The following is an 18255-nucleotide window of genomic DNA, read 5'->3' as shown; positions in this document are numbered from 1 at the left end:
GGCCCAGGATGGACATGTCGTCTGAGGAATGGGAGGGGGAGTTGAAATGGTTCGCGACTGGGAGGTGCAGTTGTTTGTTGCGAACCGAGCGTAGGTGTTCTGCAAAGCGGTCCCCGAGTCTCCGCTTGGTTTCCCTGATGTAGAGGAAGCCACACCGGGTACAGCGGATGCAGTATACCACATTGGCAGATGTGCAGGTGAACATCTGCTTGATGTGGAAAGTCTTCTTGGGGCCTGGGATGGGGGTGAGGGAGGAGGTATGGGGGCAGGTGTAGCACTTCCTGCGGTTGCAGGGAAAAGTGCCGGGTGTGGTGGAGCTGGAGGGGAGTGTGGAGCGGACAAGGGAGTCACGGAGAGAGTTCTTTTTTTGTCTTTATAATCCTCCCATGATATTTCTGCACAGTGTTCTGTCTTGATCTGTGCTATGTTTGAATGAATGTGTGTGTGTCTTTCAGTTTAAAGGGGATGTAATTTAAATTTTAAGAGGAGTAGTTAATAATCAATGTTGCCACTTGATACAGGATAAATTTATAGATGAAACTTCATGAGAGTTTCTTTTGACCTGAGTAGCTGTCAAACTGAGGTGAATTAATGACCTTGCTGTTTCAACTTGTCATTTAAACATTTGTGACAACCCATGGAATACTGGGACTAGATTTCCAATGCACTCGAGATTCATGACAAGCTCCAGTAGAATTCAGCATCAGTGGACCAGTTGACTACTTGTATCTTTTAACCACAGAAAGTGCTGGAGAAATTCAGCAGATCTGTGGAGAGACAAAAATGGAGGAGAGTTCTCAACATGATGGATACATTCTCCTCCCCCTAAGTGCATAAGGTGGCCACAGCTTTTACTGGACAACCTCTGGACTTGGCATATTACTCACCCCCTGATTGTTGGCAAGAACAACAGATACATGGCAACGAAACCACTTTCAGGTTCCCCTCTATGCTACTTACCATCTTAATTTGGAGATATGGTTGACTGCTGCTGGGTCAAAATCCTGAATTCTCTTCCTGCCAGCGTTCTAAGTCTCCCTACATCACATGGACTGCAGAGATGCAAGACTGTGGCTCACCACCATGAAGGCAATCAGAGCTGCGCAATAAATGTTGACCTATCCAGAAATGCCCACAGTGCTGAAGAAATGCTGAAGAATTAAAAAGAAAACATTATTTTGCAATTTGAGGAACCCTCCAGGGAAAGGTTATCCTTGAATTTTTCCCATTCCTGAATCAAATGGATGAAGTCAGGAAGGCAATATACAATCTGACCCTGCCTTCCTACTGTTTCAATGACATCAGCTTCTGCCCCCTCACAACCCCAAGCTTCAGGAAACTAAATTGGTGAGAGGGAGTTGGGTTGTAGGGAGGATTAACCTCTGCTTGTGTTGTGACAGAGCAGGCAGTTTTAAATCAATGTGCACTAAAGGACTAAATCACAATGAGCCTTTCATGTGTCAAGCTATCTGTTAATCCTTGGACCGTTTTTCATTCTTTCCAACCCGCTTTTTAACATTCAACACTCTGGCTGTTAGGATCAGAAATTTGACTGTAGTCAGCTGAATGAAATACTGTAATTTCCTTTTCTGGAAATGACAGGGAGCTGACAGGGTCATAATGTGCCTGCAGTAATGTCTTATTTCATTCCTCTCAAACAGTACTTAGTTATTTAAGAAATTTCAATGTCTCTAATCCATAAATACACAAGAAATAGGAGTAGGAGCAGATTACTCAGCCCATTGAGCCTGTTCCACCAGTCAATCTACTCATGGCTGAACAGAGGAAGGAAATTCCTGTATTCATATAACACCTTTCATAATGTCCCGAGTCACCTTGCAAACTATGAATTATTTTCCGAATCTGAAATTTAATCATTGTAGAAGATCCGAGAGCTAAATTCCACACAGTATGGCTCTTTAAACAGGAATGGAGAAAATGAATTGATCATTTTTCTTTAATGGGTCCAGGATCACCATTGATCAAGACATAAAATAGCGTTCTTTAGCACTTCAAGCAATGCTGAATGTCTGTTTTGTGCCACTGAGAGGGCAGAAAGGATCCAATTTGAAAACTAACACTTCTAACAGTTCACACTCAGCATTGCACTGGCGTGTCAGCCTAAATGATGTGATCAAATCTATGCAGTGTAACCATGACATTCTCACTCATGAAAGGTGGGCCAAAAATCCCCACCAGTTGTTGGAGATACCCTGGACTTAAAAACCCTCTCAAGGGAGAAGTTATGGGAATTATAGCATATTGGACTAAAGTCACTGGGACTCTAGGAACCAGGGGCTGCGACTGAGCCAGGGAAAGGCTGGCTGGAACAGACTGGGGAATATACAAGCCCAGGGGCAGATGTCTGGGACAGGAGCTAACTATGCAAAACTTAAAGCTGTTCCAGTACAGTTACAACACTGGTATCTACCCAACAATGTGGAAAATTGCCCAAGTATGTCCTATGCATAAAAAGCAGGACAAATCCAACCCGGCCAATTACCCTCCCATCAGTCTACTCTCGATCATCAGTAAAGTGATGGAAGGTGTCGTCAACAGTGCTATCAAACAGCACCTACTCAGTAATAACCTCCTCAGTGATGCCCAGTTTGGATTCCGCCAGGGCCACTCAGCTCCTGATCTCATTACAGCCTTGCTTGAAACATGGACAAAAGAGCTGAATTCCAGAGGTGAGGTGAGAGTGACAGCCCTTGATATCAAGGCTGCATTCGACCAAGTGTGGCATCAAGGACCCCTAGCAAAACTGGAATCAATGGGTATCAGGGGGCAAACGCTCCGGTGGTTGGAGTCATAACTGACACATAGGAAGATGGTCGTGATTGTGGGAGGTTAATCATCTCAGCTCCAGGACATCTCTGCAGGAGTTCCTCAGGGTAGTGTCCTGGGCATAACCATCTTCAGCTGCTTCAATGACCTTGCCTCCATCATAAGATCAGAAGTGGGGATGTTTGCCGATGATTTCACAATGTTCAGCATGATTCATGGCTCCTCAGATACTGAAGCAGTCCATGTTCACATGAAACAGGATCTGTACAATATCCAGGCTTGGACTGACAAGTGGTAAGTGACATTCGTGCCACACAAATGCCAGGCTATGACCATCACCAATGAGAGACAATCTAACCACGTCCCATGATATTCAATGGTATTACCATCACTGAATCCCCCAATATCAAGATCTTGGGGGTTACCTTTGACCAGAATCTCAACTGGACTCACCACATTAACACAGTGGCTACAACAGCAGGCCAGAAGCTAGGAGTACTGCGGCGAGTAACTCACCTCCTGACTCCTCAAAACCTGACCGCCATCGACAAAGCATAAGTCAGCAGTTTGATGGAATACTCCCACTTGCCTAGATGACTGCAGCCCCAATAACACTCAAGAAGCTTGACACCATTCAGGACAAAGCAGCATGCTTGATTGGCACTACATCTACAAGTATCCACTCTCTCCACCACCAACATTCAGTAACAGCATTGTGAACTATCTACAAGATGCACTGCAGAAATTCACCAAAGATCCTTAGACAGCACCTTCAAAACCCACAACCACTTCTATTTAGAAGGACAAGGCCATCAGACATGTGGGAACACCACCACCTCCAAGGTCCCCTCCAAGTCACTCACCACCCTGACTTGGAAATATATCGCCCTATCTTCACTGTCGCTGGGTCAAAACCCTGGAATTCCCTCCCTAACAGCATTGTGGGTCAACCTGCAGCAGGAGGACTGCTGCAGTTCAAGCAGGTAGCTCACCACCACCTTCTCTATGGCAACTAGGGATGGGTAAGAAATGCTGGCCAGCCAACAACCCCACATCACACAAATAAATAGAAAAAGAAAGAAAAATGTCCCATTCATGCCTTAGCTAAAACAATGCAAACCAGTCTACAGGAAATAAACAACCTCAACAATTCTAGACCCTTTGGAGCCTACGCAGGTATTAAACTATCAGTGCTCAGGCACAAAAGTACTGAACATTCCACAACATTGTGCTCCAGGAAAACTTGTTTCAACTTGGAACCTTCACACCATGATGGCAACTGAACAGATTCCCATCCAAAAGGAAATGCTGGACATTCCAAACCCATCAAAACCAATCTTTCCAATCGAAAAACGATTATCATTCACTCCAGTACTCAGGAAACCTTTTCAACTCTGAAGAGAGGAAAAATAGCTCACAGATTTGGCGGGAGATAAGGGGCCCCTGCAGTGAGGTATAACTGGAGACCCCGAGCCCAGCACAAGGGAAAGAGTGAACTGGAAGGTGCAGTGAAAAGCGAAGGAAAAGGAGAGAGAAGCAAGAAAAGAGAGCGAGAATCCTGCACTGTGAATGGGGCACCGCAAAACCAGTACAGCAAGACCAACTACTGAAAACTAACATCCACTCGGCATCTGGAGGCGACTGAAGGTATCCCAAGATATGACACACAAACCAGGGCAACACCAGTAACATTCTCCACCAGCCGCAACAATAACCTGCTCACAAAACTACCAGGAGGAGGGAAAAAACCAGGGTACTCACCAGGCCAGTCCCATGCGTCCAACCGCATTGACTAACAATGTCAGATTGATTATTATCGGTACCTGCGGCCCTTCATGGAGTCCCAGCTACAGCAAGCAACTACAGAAAGAGCCAGTCAAAATTGAGGTTTTCACACCAGGGGTGAGCCTAAAGTCATTGAGACCTCTAACCCAGCTGGGCTAACCACAGACAGGAAAACGAGGTTTGGAGTCAATGGTGTAGGGCACCTCTGAGGAAGGGAAGTGGATTAGAGCAGGTAACTCACACTCTCTCTCTTCCCTATAGTATAGTAACAGTCACCCATTGTATTTATTTTACCCACTACAGTAATTAGCTGGGAGACAGTCTCAGAGACAGGTTTCAATTTGATATTCACTTTCTTGTTTTGTAAATATATCAATTTTGCTTGTGTGTTCAATAACATCAGAGTTTTCTTGGTCTCTGAAATGTCTGCCTCCAGTGTTATTCCACCTCACCACATCACACACATAAGCCCAGTGTCAGAATTAGGGAGCTGGTAAACAGTGAACCAGGCAGCACTCCCTACACTTCAAAGCAAGACTAGCTGACTAACTGCACCCAGCACTGATACTAATAATTGGGAAGATTGAGAACACGCCACCTCAATTCTTTGAACCTGAAAGCGCTGCTATGTAGCATGTAAAAGATAGAGTTCTGAGTGACTATTATAAAACTAAACTAGATTGGTGATATGGTACAAGTCAGATTTGATGTTGTAGATGTCCAAAACGCATCCAGTGGAAGGAAGTGTTATAACTTGATTTCAAGGTGAAAATATTGCAGTGTGAAGAGTGACACAATTCATTTTGGTTGAAGAAAAGAGGAGATGCAGTATAAAGGACACAATGCTATAAAATTGGTACTGGAACAGAGGGGCATGGGGCTATACATACATATAACATCAAAGATGGCAGGACAGGTTGACAGACTGGTTAATAAAGACATTGGCACCAACAGTAGAGCAAGAATGTTTGGTTAAAATTGTAAAAGAACACTGGTTGGCCTCAACTTCTTGTTCTGGCTGCCACAACTTTTGAAGGAGGCAAAGGCATTACAGAGAGTGCAGACAAGTTTCACATGAGGAGCTCCAGGGAGGATGAACTTTGGTAACGTAGACTGATGAGAGAAGTTGAGACTGTTTTCCTTGCAAAAGAGAAATATGTGTTGAGATTTGATAGAGGATTCAAAAATCATTTCAAGGTCCACCAGAATAGAGCTGGTAAAACTGTTCCCATTAGTGGAAGAATCAAGAACAAGAGGGTACAGATTATAGCTAATTAACAAAGGAAACAATGAACACACAAGAAGAACCATTTTCACACACTGTTTGGGATCTGGAATATTCTGCCTGACAACGTGGTGGAGGCAGGTTCAATCAAGGCTTTTAGGTAGGAATTGGATAATTATCAAGTTATTGAGTCAAACAACATAGAAACAGGTCCTTCAACCCACTGTGTCTATGCTGACCAACAAACACCAAACTACAGTAATTCCATGTACCTTCTCTTGGTCTACAGCTTATTATGCTGTGGCATTTTAAGCACTTACCTAGATGCTTCTTAAATTTTGCGAGGTACTTGCCTCTATCATATTCTCAGGCAGTGCATTCCATATTTCTACTGCCATATGAAAAAGTGTTTCTTCATATCCCCTCTAAACTACTTACACCTTACATTCAATATATGCCCTATGGTCATAGGTATGTTTGATATGGGGAAATGATTCTCACAATCTACTCGGTCAATGACTCTCAATTTTATGTAACTCAATCATATCTCCCCTCAGCCTGCTGACTCCAAGGAATACAATCCAGGCTATTCAGTGTCTCCTCATATCTGAGACATTCCATCCAGGCAACATCCTGTTAACTCTGCACCCCTCCAATGCAATCATGAATTTCCAATTGTGTTATAAAACCAAAGCTTTATAAAGTTGCAAAAAGACTCACTTCACCATATTTATCTGAAAAGGAAGAAATAACTAGATTATAGTGAGGAGATGGAAGAGTGGCACTGTGTAAATTAATCTTTTGGAGAGCAACACAATAGTCCAAATTATCTCTTTGTGTACTATAGCCATTCAAAATAAATCTGACTTGGTGTGGTGATAAAGACAGCCCAGTCCATCACACAAACCAGACCCCCATTCCACTGGCTTCTTCTATACTTCGCACTGCATCAGGAAAGCAGCCAACATAATTAAAGATCACTCCCACCCAGTAATACTCTTTTCTACCCTCTTCTATCAGGCAGAAGATATAAAAGTTTGTATAGATGTACAAACAGATTCAAGAACAGCTTCTTCCCTGCTGTTACCGGACTTTTGAATGGGCTTCTTTAATGTTAATGTTGCTCTCTCTCTGCTCCTTCTCAACAGCTGTAACAATGCATCCTGTACTCTGTTCTGATACCCTAATGCACTTGTATAGTATGATCTGCCTGTAAAGCACGTAGGACAACACTTTTCATTGTACCTCTGTATACAAGACAGTGATAAATCAAATTAAATCAAAAGACAACTGATAAGCCTTTCCTGTAGAATTGCTCAAGGACTGGTCACCTGTGAATTTTCCTTTGATTTTCATTTCTATCCTATAGCAGGATCAGGCTTTCTTTGGCATAAATCCTTGGCATAGGTAAATTGAAAGGAATTGAGAATCAAATCTGGAAATTTGTCATTTAAAATCTTCAGCAGAGACCCTAGACTTTTACAGGGAAAAGGCAATCATTGATAATTCTCTACTTTCATTACAGACCATGATGCTTTCTCTCTCCAACACTTATATCAGGTGAGGTTCTAGCATGATGTGCCTGTTATAAGATTTGGGCAGTAAAATTATAAAATATGAAACTTTTCTGTCACAAGGCTAATCTGAATCTGATTTTCAAACTGAACACTGGGGATGATATTCTAAGGCACTAAATGCAAATAAGACCGGGAGCAGAGGAGGAAACAAACAGTTGTCTTGATTCTAATCCTGTCAACCTGGCCACTTCCTGACCAACTAAGTAATTGTGTTTCAGCATCTTCTGCTCCAGTCAATTATGATTTTCTGTGGCCATAGAATAAATAACTCAGCACACCGTTTAACCTGTCAGCACATCTTTTTAATCAGGAGCACACCCCTTTAACCAGTGAGCATTCATTTCCATCAGTGAGTAATTTAACCAGTCAGCACACCTGTTTAACGTGTGAGCACTTCTGTTTAACCAATGAGAACACATGTTTAACCTATCAATATCTCTCTTAATCAGTGAGTGCACCCTTTTAACAAGAAAACAAAACCAATTAACAAGTCAACACATTGTTTAACCTGCAAGCATACCTCTTTAACCAGTCAGCACACCCCTTTAAACAGTCAGCATCTCCCTTAAAGAGTGAAGGCACCATATTAATGAGCACATCATTCAATTAATCAGCATCCCTTTAGCCAGCAAAATAGATCCCTTTAATAATGGTACCTAACCTTTTTAACCAGTCAGCACTCCTTTAGCAGGGAGCACAATACTTTATCAGAAAGCATAATTCTTTAGGCAATAAACATAATCCTGTAATTATAGAATATATCACTTTATCTAGGGAGCACACACTATTAAGTTAACTAGAGAACACAATTTTTAACTCATGAGCACTTGGCCTGAATCAAAAGATTTTGCTCATATGCACTCACTGCTCAAAAATGTCAGTGTGTTTAACATATCACTAGTGATAACTTTGCAATCTCCTCCTACTGTTGTGACAAATAGTCAGCTCTATATGCCTAACACAGGAGGCTGCAGTGCAAATATACCCCATGATAGTTAGAAATATACATAAAATATGAACCAAAATGTTGTAAAGAAAGAGAGATGTGCATTTATAGAGTGGCTTTCACAATCCAGGGCATAAGGAAGAACTTCTTTTATGCAGGAAGAGATAATAATCTGGAACTTGTTGCACACAAGTGTAGTGGAATGGAGAAGAACAATGATTTCAAAAGAACGTTGGATGGCCACTAGACTGAAATAGGCTTAAAGGCCTACAATAATAGACTAGGGGAATGGGACTGACTGGATTTCTCTACAGAAAACTGGCATGTATTCTATTGCCATGTTACATTATTTGTAAACTGCCAGGAACTAAATGTCATTTGATTATGTTTCCTAGTTGTCACAATGTACTGCTACACTGTAATCATGCTGAGTAACAGAGTACCACTTAGTCTGCAAATCACACAAGGAGCCGACTGAAATGAAGCTTCAACATTTTAGCTCTAAAGTATTTCAACTTATGAGAACCAGGAGACATAACATGGTGACAGTGGGTGATCTTTCAGGAAATCCAAATAACTTAAGCAAATATAATGCCAAAATAGACTGAAAGATCTGTCTGAATGTTTGGGAGAGAATGAAAAGTTGAGTGAATCATATGAAAATGAAATAGACACCTCAGCAAATAAGCACACAGGATAAATCGGGGGGCTGACATTGTTGTAGATTCATTTGAAATGGTCAGGCAGAAGGGTGGGCCAATATATAGTGGCTTTCTGAAAAGGCACCAGTTAAGAGGAAAGGATCAACTACTGCCTTTTGTGGGCAGGAGATAAGGGATTAATTTTGTTCACTTACAAAAGACAAAAGTTTTTCAAAACTTTTGAAATATTCCACACTCATCCCCAGCCAAGGTCAAATCTTTAGACTGACAGATATGAATTTCAAGAACTGAGGCAGTAGTGAAGTGAGTCCTTTAATAGTTTCATTACAAGATGGAAAACTGAACCCAGAAAATGTCAACTTAACAACATGGGTGGCAGGCTGCTAGGTCAGCTCATTTAGGCTTTGGCACACTTTAAAATACAAAATGAACTGATTGGGAAGGATAAACTTACATTTGCAGACAGTGCTAGAGCAGATAAAGCAAGGAACAGACAGATAAAACATTGACCATCCAAACAGCTCACCTTCAGGTTGAATCAAGAGAAAGGCAGCATGTCTTTTACAGTCAAAAAGCAACCCAAAATAGAGGTGGATATATAAGAGCTATGAGTGACCACATGAGTTCACAAGAGAAAGAAATGTCCCGCCAATGAATTAAATTGCAGAGTTTGTGGAAAGTCCTGGGAAAAGAATAAATAAAGAAAGAAATAGATCAAGGACAGAGCAGCAGATGAATGAGAAGAAAAAGAAACCAACACATACACACCCTGGAAGATGACAATGAGTTTGAGGACACAATAAGCGTGCAAACCAGATATCAGTATGAGAGTGATTTTAGAGGGTAAACAAAATCACACAACTGTTCGAATCAAACATAAATCTGAAAGCAAAGATTGATAGAACATTGAGTAATATCATCCCACTCCAATGGTACCAAAATATATTTCCTGAACATTTTGAAAGGAAATGAAAGATGCACTGAAACTGAGCAACAATGCACTATTCAGGGGAAATGAAATTTGACAACATAGAACAACCTAAATCCAAGGCAATAATAGTAGAATAATCTTTTCCCTTTCACCTCAACTCCTGGTTGTTCACAACATTTTCTGTTTCAGAAGGAGCATCCTAAACCTTCTGAATATTGTGATATTCAATTATAAAAATGAAGCAGGATTTTGAGTAAGTTTAAAGCAGAAGAAAAGATCATTTTATTTGTGCAACATTCTGGTTTGTAAATGCAACAAAATGCTCATTCTCACACATTCTCACAGTCTCTCTCTCACTCTCTTTCTCTCTCTCTCTCTCACACACACACAAACACACATTCACTTGTGCACATTTCTCTACAAGCATCTGCATCTACATATTTACATTTGTAAAGATGGATCTTAGAGAGAAAGCATGCATTTAGGCTATTACCAAAACTACAAGAAGCAGATCTTGTTTTTAAATTTGTCCTTTAAGATGCATGTATTGCAGACCTGGTTGACTCTCTCTCTTGGTTCTTTATATCGAATGAAGTCTGAAGCCCTTGATCTCCCAATGAAGCCCTGGATGAGTTTCAGGAGAAATGTATCTTTGCAGACAAAGATCAACTAGCACTCTCTACCTCCCAACCTCACTGCCTGGGTTGTTTGGCTATTCAGGCAAGGTATTATTCTTCCTGCTGGAACAGGAGTTCTTTTTAAGAATGCCTTATTTCTCCTTGGTTATTACAGTGATAAGATTTGCTATCTGAAGTCAGTTTAGATCATGTGACTACGTGATCAATATGTTTAATGTCCAAATAAATGATTCCAAATTATGAAGCATTGCTGCACAACTGGGGAAGAATTGTGATTATTCACAGCTGCTAGTAGTAAATTGGTTTCTCCAAACCCACGTTGCTAAATGCAGAACTCGGAGACATTAGATCTGTAACAAGGCTATCGATTTTGAGTTTCAGTAAATCAGTAAGATATGAAAACTTCACAATATTTTAAATCCCTTTTCAAGAGACAGTCTGTAACTCTGGTCATATATGTCAGAGGAACCTTCCAGAAACTTGAATTAATTATTTGTGCAGAAACCATAAAAGATCACCTGATCATCAACAAGCATCTTTACAAAATGTAATCTCCTTTTAAAACCAGTTTCAAAAAGTCCATATCTTGAAAATTGGAAACAAGAAATCTTTACTGGACATGACTGAACACAGAAAAAGAAAGGTGTTAACATTTACATTAATGAAACAGATGGGTCTGCCTACCTAAGATTTCAGTACCTTTCTCAGTAATCTACGTTGAGAAAAAGGTAACACTCAGGGTTGACAGCTGTGCACACATTGCAAGTACATGCCAAGCAGAAACAAGGAAGATGTCGCAACAATGCACCTTATTGATTCAACAAGCCATTTGAATGATTTGTACATTTTCAGAATGAAGGCAGTGATAAGACAGTATGGAAATGCTTAAAGTATTAATACAACTCACATAAAGTGTTAATATGATTCAAAGGAAATCTTGAACAAGAGCTTCAAGATGTAGTAAAAGGTTATTGTCAGAGCGACAGAACCTACAGATTAGATGAATTCCATCAAGGCATAGATAAGACAAGTGAATGGATAATAATTTACCTCGATCTGAAAGATTTTAACCTAATCAGAAAGAGTGATCACTACCTTATTCCAACACTGGAAGGGATCACATTAGCACTGGCAGGGCCAAAAGAATACAGTAAGCTTGATGTCAAAAATGGATATTGGAATCTAGAGCTTGAGGGGAAATCTTACGCTGTTGACAACAGTCAGCATGCACTTTGTCAGTTCAACTTCCCAGTTCGACCTTTGGCCTGAAAGTAAGCCAGGAAGGGCTCCAGCAGAGAGCAAATGAGATTTATCTCGGATGTAGGGGTGCATTCCTTAGAGGTGATGTTATCCCGATCAATGATGTAATTGAAACAGATCATGATTATCATCTACAAGCCAAACAGAGAAGCAAAAAAACTGGCAGAGTTGGCAAATTTGATGTAGAAAGTTGAAAAATGCAAACAGATACATTGTGAAGATGGCATTTTGTTTTTTGGAATGGTGCATGCATCTGATGGAGTCCAGCCGAGTCACATCTGAGATGGAAGTCCTAAAAGACAACAAAGAGTTGAGGATCTCCATTAATTTGATCAAGAACATGGGTTCCTTCATACTTATTTGTTAAAAAGATGCAGCAATCCTTTTTGAGCCCGTGAAAGAAAATGTCAGATACTAATGCTAATATCACAAACAAAAGAGACTTTCACCAGATTTCTTGATGAATCCCAAGAACAACATTTATTGTAAACAAACTTATTATTTAAATAAGTAGCAAAACTGGTTATCAACTAAGCTACTATCCAGAATTAAAATATATCCCCCTTTTAATCCTAAACTATGTGCTGTTTTAGTTTCCTTATTTTCTGGAAAATAATATTACCATAGAGGGAATGCAAGGAAGGTTCACCAAACTTGTTCCCTGGATGGCAGAACTGTCCTATAAAGAGAGCTTGGGCTAACTGGACCTGTTTTCACAAGGATTTCAAAGAATGAGAAGTGATCTAATTAAACCTAAAAAATACTTAAAGCCGTAGGCAGAGTAGATGCAAAATGTATACCCTGGTTGAGGATTCTATAACCGGGGAACACATTTTAAAATAAGGAGGAATCCATTTAGGACCGGGATGAGGGAAAAGACACTTTTACTCAGAGGGTAGAGACAACAAGGTGCAGAGCTGGATGAACACAGCAGGCCAAGCAGCATCATAGGAGCAGAAAGGCTGACGTTTCGGACCTAGATGCTTCATCAGAAAATTTACTCAGAGGGTGTTGTGAATCTTGGAAACTCACTGTCCCAGAGGATTGTGGAATCTCAGTTTATGGATATGTTAGAAAGAGAGGTTGATGGCTGTTTGCTTACCAATGGCATGACGGGATATGGGGATAATGTGGGTAAAAGGCATTGACGTGTTAAATCGGCCGTGCTCATATTCAATAGCAGGCGACGCTTGGAGGACTGAAAGGCCTGCTCCTGTTCCTATGTTCCTTCATGTGTCCATATCACGTCACGTCACGTCACGTCACGTTACGTCACGACACGACACGACATGACACGACACGAAATGACAGTGCAGGGATGGGATAACATAGTGTGGAGCTGGAGGAACACAGCAGGCCAGGCAGCATCAGAGGAGAAGGAAAGCTGACATTTCGGGCCTAGACCCTTCTTCAGAAATGGGGGAGGGAAAGGGGATTCTGAAATAAATAGGGAGAGAGGGGGAGGCGGATAGAAGATGGATAAAGGAGAAGATAGGTGGAGAGGAGACAGACAGGTCAAAGAGGCAGGGGTGGACCCAGTAAAAGTGAGTGTAGGTGGGGAGTTAGGGAGGGGATACATCAGTCCAGGGAGGACGGACAGGTCAAGGAGGTGGGATGAGGCTAGTAGGTAGGAGAGGGGGCTGGGGCTTGAGGTGGGAGGAGGGGATAGGTGGGAGGAAGGACAGGTTAGGGAGGTGGGGACAAGCTGGGCTGGTTTTGGTATGTGGCTGGGGGAGGGGAGATTTTGAAGCTTGTGAAGTCCATATTGATACCATTGGGCTGCAGGGTTCCCAAGTGAAATATGAGGTGCTGTTCCTGCAACTTCGGGTGGCATCGTTGTGGCACTGCAGGAGGCCCAGGATGGACATGTCGTCTCAGGAATGGGAGGGGGAGTTGAAATGGTTCGCGACTGGGAGGTGCAGTTGTTTATTGCGAACCGAGCGTAGGTGTTCCGCAAAGCAGTCCCCAAGCCTCCGCTTGGTTTCCCCGATGTAGAGGAGGCCATATCTGGAACAGCGGATGCAGTATACCACATTAGCAGATGTGCAGGTGAACATCTGCTTGATGTGGAAGGCCTTCTTGGAGCCTGGGATGGGGGTGAGGGGTAAGGTGTAGGGGCAGGTGTAGCACTTCCTGCAATTGCAGGGAAAAGTGCCGGGTGTGGTGGGACTGGAGGGGAGTGTGGAGCTGACAAGGGAGTCACGGAGAGAGTGGTTCCTCCTGAAGGCAGATAAGGGTGGGGAAGGAAAAATGCCTTTGGTAGTGGGGTCGGATTGCAGATGGCGGAAGTGTCGGAGGATGATGCGTTGGATCCGGAGGTTGGTGGGGTGGTACGTGAGGACGAGGGGGATTCTTTTTTGGTTGTTATTGCGGGGACGGGGTGTGAGGGATGAGTTGTGGGAAATGCGGGAGACACGGTCGAGCGCGTTCTCGACCACTGAGGGGGGGGAAGTTGTGGTCCTTGAAAAACGAGGACATCTGAGATGTTCGGGAGTGGAATGCTTCATCCTGGGAGCAGATGCGGCGGAGGCGAAGGAATTGGGAATAGGGGATGGCATTTTTGCAGGAAGGTGGGTGGGAGGAGGTGTATTCTAGGTAGCTGTGGGAGTCGGTAGGCTTGAAATGGAAATCGGTTTCCAGGTGGTTGCCAGAGATGGAAACAGAGAGGTCCAGGAAGAGGAGAGAGGTGTCAGAGATGGTCCAGGTGAACTTAAGGTTGGGGTGGAAGGTGTTGGTGAAGTGGATGAACTATTCAAGCTCCTCGTGGGAGCACGGGGTGGCGCCGATACAGTCACTGATGTGACGGAGGAAGAGGTGGGGCATAGTGCCAGTGTAGCTGCGGAAGATGGATTGTTCCACGTGAACTACAAAGAGGCAGGCATAGCTTGGGCCCATGCAGGTACCCATGGCCACCCCCTTTGTCTGTAGGAAGTGGGAGGAATTGAAAGAGAAGTTTTTAAGGGTGGGGACAAGTTCAGCTAAGTGGATGAGGGTGTCAGTGGAGGAGGAATGGTCGGGCCTGCAGGACAGGAAGAAACGAAGGGCCTTTAGGCCATCTGCATGGGGAATGCAGGTGTATAGGGACTGGATGTCCATGGTAAAGATGAGGTGTTGGGGACCAGGGATTCGGAAGCTTTGGAGGAGGCGGAGAGCGTGAGTGGTGTCATGGACATGGGGGGGAGTTGCTGGACCAAGGGGGAGAAAATGGAGTTGAGATAAGTAGAGATAAGTTTGGTGGGACAGGAGCAGGCTGAGACAATGGGTCGACCAGGGCAGTCAGGTTTGTGGATTTTGGGAAGGAGATAGAAACAGGCGGTGCGGGGTTGGGGAACGATGAGGTTGGAGGCTGTGGGTGGGAGGTCACCTGAAGTGATGAGGTTGTGGATAGTTTGGGAGATGATGTTTTGGTGGTCGGGGGTGGGGTCACGATCAAGAGAGCGGTAGGAGGATGTGTCAAAGAGCTGGCGTCTGGCCTCGGCGATGTAGAAGAGGTCAGTGCGCTATACTACAACTGCGCCTCCCTTGTCCGCGGGTTTTATAGTGAGGTTGGGTTTGGAGCGGAGGGAGAGGAGGGCTGCACATTCTGTGGGGAAGAGGTTGGAGTGGGTGAGAGGATGGAGAGGTTGAGGCGATTGATGTCTCGACAGCAGTTGGAGATGAAGAGGTCGAGGGAGGATAGGAGGCCTTGGGGTGGTGTCCAGGAGGAGGGGGTGTGTTGGAGGTGGGAGAAGGGGTCAGTAGAGGGCAGGTTAGGCTCACGATTGAAGAAGTAAGCGCGGAGGCGGTGGAAAAACTGTTCAACATTCAAGCGTGAGTGGTATTCATTGATGTTCGGGTGGAGGGGGGACAAAGGTGAGCCCTTTATTGAGGACTGACCGTTCACCCTCAGTAAGGGGGAGGTCTGGGGGGATGGTGAAGACCCGACAGGGCTGGGTGCTACTGTTATCTCTGAATCCAGCATCAGCAGTTCTTACTATCTCTGCAGAGATGATATGGTTTTAAGACAAAAAATGAATGATTAAGCCTCTTCAACCAGAAATGCCCAATCAGTTCCATGTTCTAGTTTTTCATAGTCATAGAGTTGTAGAGTCATAGAGTCAAGCAGCAAGGAAACAGACCCTTTGGTCCAACTTGTCCATGCTAACCAAGTTTCTCAAACTAAACTAGTCCCATTTGCCTGCATTTGGCCTATAACCATTTAATCCTTGCCTATTCATGTACCTGTCCTAACGTCTTCTAAATGTTGTAACTATACCCGAATGTACCACTTCCTCTGGCAGTTTATTCCACATACGAACCACCTCTGCATGAAAATGTTGCCGCTTAGGTCCCTTTTAAATCTTTCTCCTCTCATCTTAAAAATATGCCCTCTAGTTTTGAACTCTCCTACGCTCGGGAAAGGACCTTTTACTTTTCACCTTATTTATGCCCTCATGATTTTGTAAATGTATATCAGGTCACCCTTCAGTGTAGACATCCTAGCCTATCCAAACTGTTCTTATAACTCAAACCCTCCCTTCCCAGTAACATAATTGTAAATCTTTTCTGCTCAGGGTTTGAGTGGAGATTTGTAGCTCAGGGGCTGATTGTAGATGTTGGTGTGTTCGCCGAGCTGGGAGGTTTGATAGCAGATGTTTCGTCCCCTTACTTGGTGCACCCTCTTTTCTGCACCCTCTCCAGCTTAATAATATTGTTCTTATAGCAGGGCAACCAGAACTGTACACAGTACTCCAAAAACTTGCAAATATAAATGTATTCCCAATAGGCACATCAATAGCATAAGGGTAGAAAGAGGAGGGTGGGACTGATTAGGTACCAAATTTTGATTTATATCCAGAGGCAGAGAGCACAGATGAGATCTTAAATGACTACATTGCAACTATGTTTACTAAGAGAAGATGTTGCCAAAGTCATAGTGTAAGAAGAACTTGTCAAGACACTGGTTGGATAAAAGATTGATAAAAATGAGTTTTTACAATGGCTAGCCATACTTAAAATTGATTAGTCCCAAAGACTGTATCAGATACGTTCAAGGATACTAAGGAAAGTAAGGGTGGAACTTGCAGAAGCACTGACCAAAATCTTCAATTCCCCTTGGATACAAATGTGGTGCCAGAGGACTGGAGAACTGCATATGTTACACTCTTGTTTACAAAAGCATTGGATCATACCATCAAACACAGATCACTCAGTTCAAACTCAATGGCTGGAAAGCTTTTAAAGAAGATAATCTGAAATAAGATTAACAGCCACTCAGAAAAGTAAAGATTAATTGAGGAAAAGTAACATGGATGTGTTGAAGGCAAATTAAGATGCTTAAATAGAATGTAAATGATTGAGAATTTAATGAAGTTGAGCTGGCAGCATATGATCAACGGGCTTCAACAGAAAATATAGAGTGCAGTAGACCTTTTATTTCAATTAAAGTAGCTTTCATTTTTCAAGTTATTGTAATCATTTGTACATTCTGAGAGGAATATAAATAAAACAAACCTATCCAGCTTTCTGAAAACGTGCAGAAGTCTCCAACAAACATTACCATAACGAAATCTGGATGGACAAACAGATCTGTAAAATGTTTCGAAGCTTGTAAAGTATTTTCCTCCGTGCTAGAGTGCATACAGATACGTGTAGTTTTTTTTAAACAGCTGTAAGGTAAATAAGTGAATTCTTGAAGGGAGTGTTGTGACATGATCTGCATGTATAGTTAAGGCAGCATATCTCATGCTACTGTCAATTAATATCTAACTCAATAAGGTATGATGTGGTAGCCCCATGACTTTTAGCCAAGGTCAGCTCTGTGTTCTTAATTGCAAAGCAAAAGTAACTTCATAACCTTTCTCTGTACTAAGCAGCATTGCTCACAGCTTCCCAATGAATATTATTTCTATATATTTTTACCTTCACATAAAGAACTCACATTTTTGTTTCACAAATATGCCTGTGTGATTGGTATATTTACATCAAAGAAAAGCTTAGTGATAGACTTGAGGAGAGTAAAGACAGGCTGGTGAAATGGGTGGGTACGTGGCAGATGAAACTAAATAACGAGAAGTGTGAAATATGGTACTTTTTGCGAGACAAAATAGGGATAGGTGATGTATGCTGCATCTCTGAAGTGAGTGCAGGAGCAGAAGAACCTGAAGGTACATGCGCACAAATCCTAGAAGGTGGCAGGAAACATTGGAAAAATGGTTAAAAAGACATAGAGAATCTTGGGTTTTATAAACACTGGCGTGGAATAAAAAAACAATGGACTTCTGAAAAACACTGATTTAGTCTCAACTGGGACACTTTTTTATTCTTGGCAATACATTTTAGAATGGCTAAGAAGGCTTTGGAAATGGTTAGAAAAATGTTTATGAGTACAGCTCCAAGAATGAGGGACTGCAATCACATAGATAGATTAGATAATCTGTAGATGATCCCCTTAAAGAATTAAAT

The sequence above is a fragment of the Rhincodon typus genome, chromosome 5 (assembly GCF_021869965.1).
Source record: "Rhincodon typus isolate 14 chromosome 5, sRhiTyp1.1, whole genome shotgun sequence".
NCBI classification, from domain to species: domain Eukaryota; kingdom Metazoa; phylum Chordata; class Chondrichthyes; order Orectolobiformes; family Rhincodontidae; genus Rhincodon; species Rhincodon typus.
Note: the sequence above shows the minus strand (reverse complement) of the source record.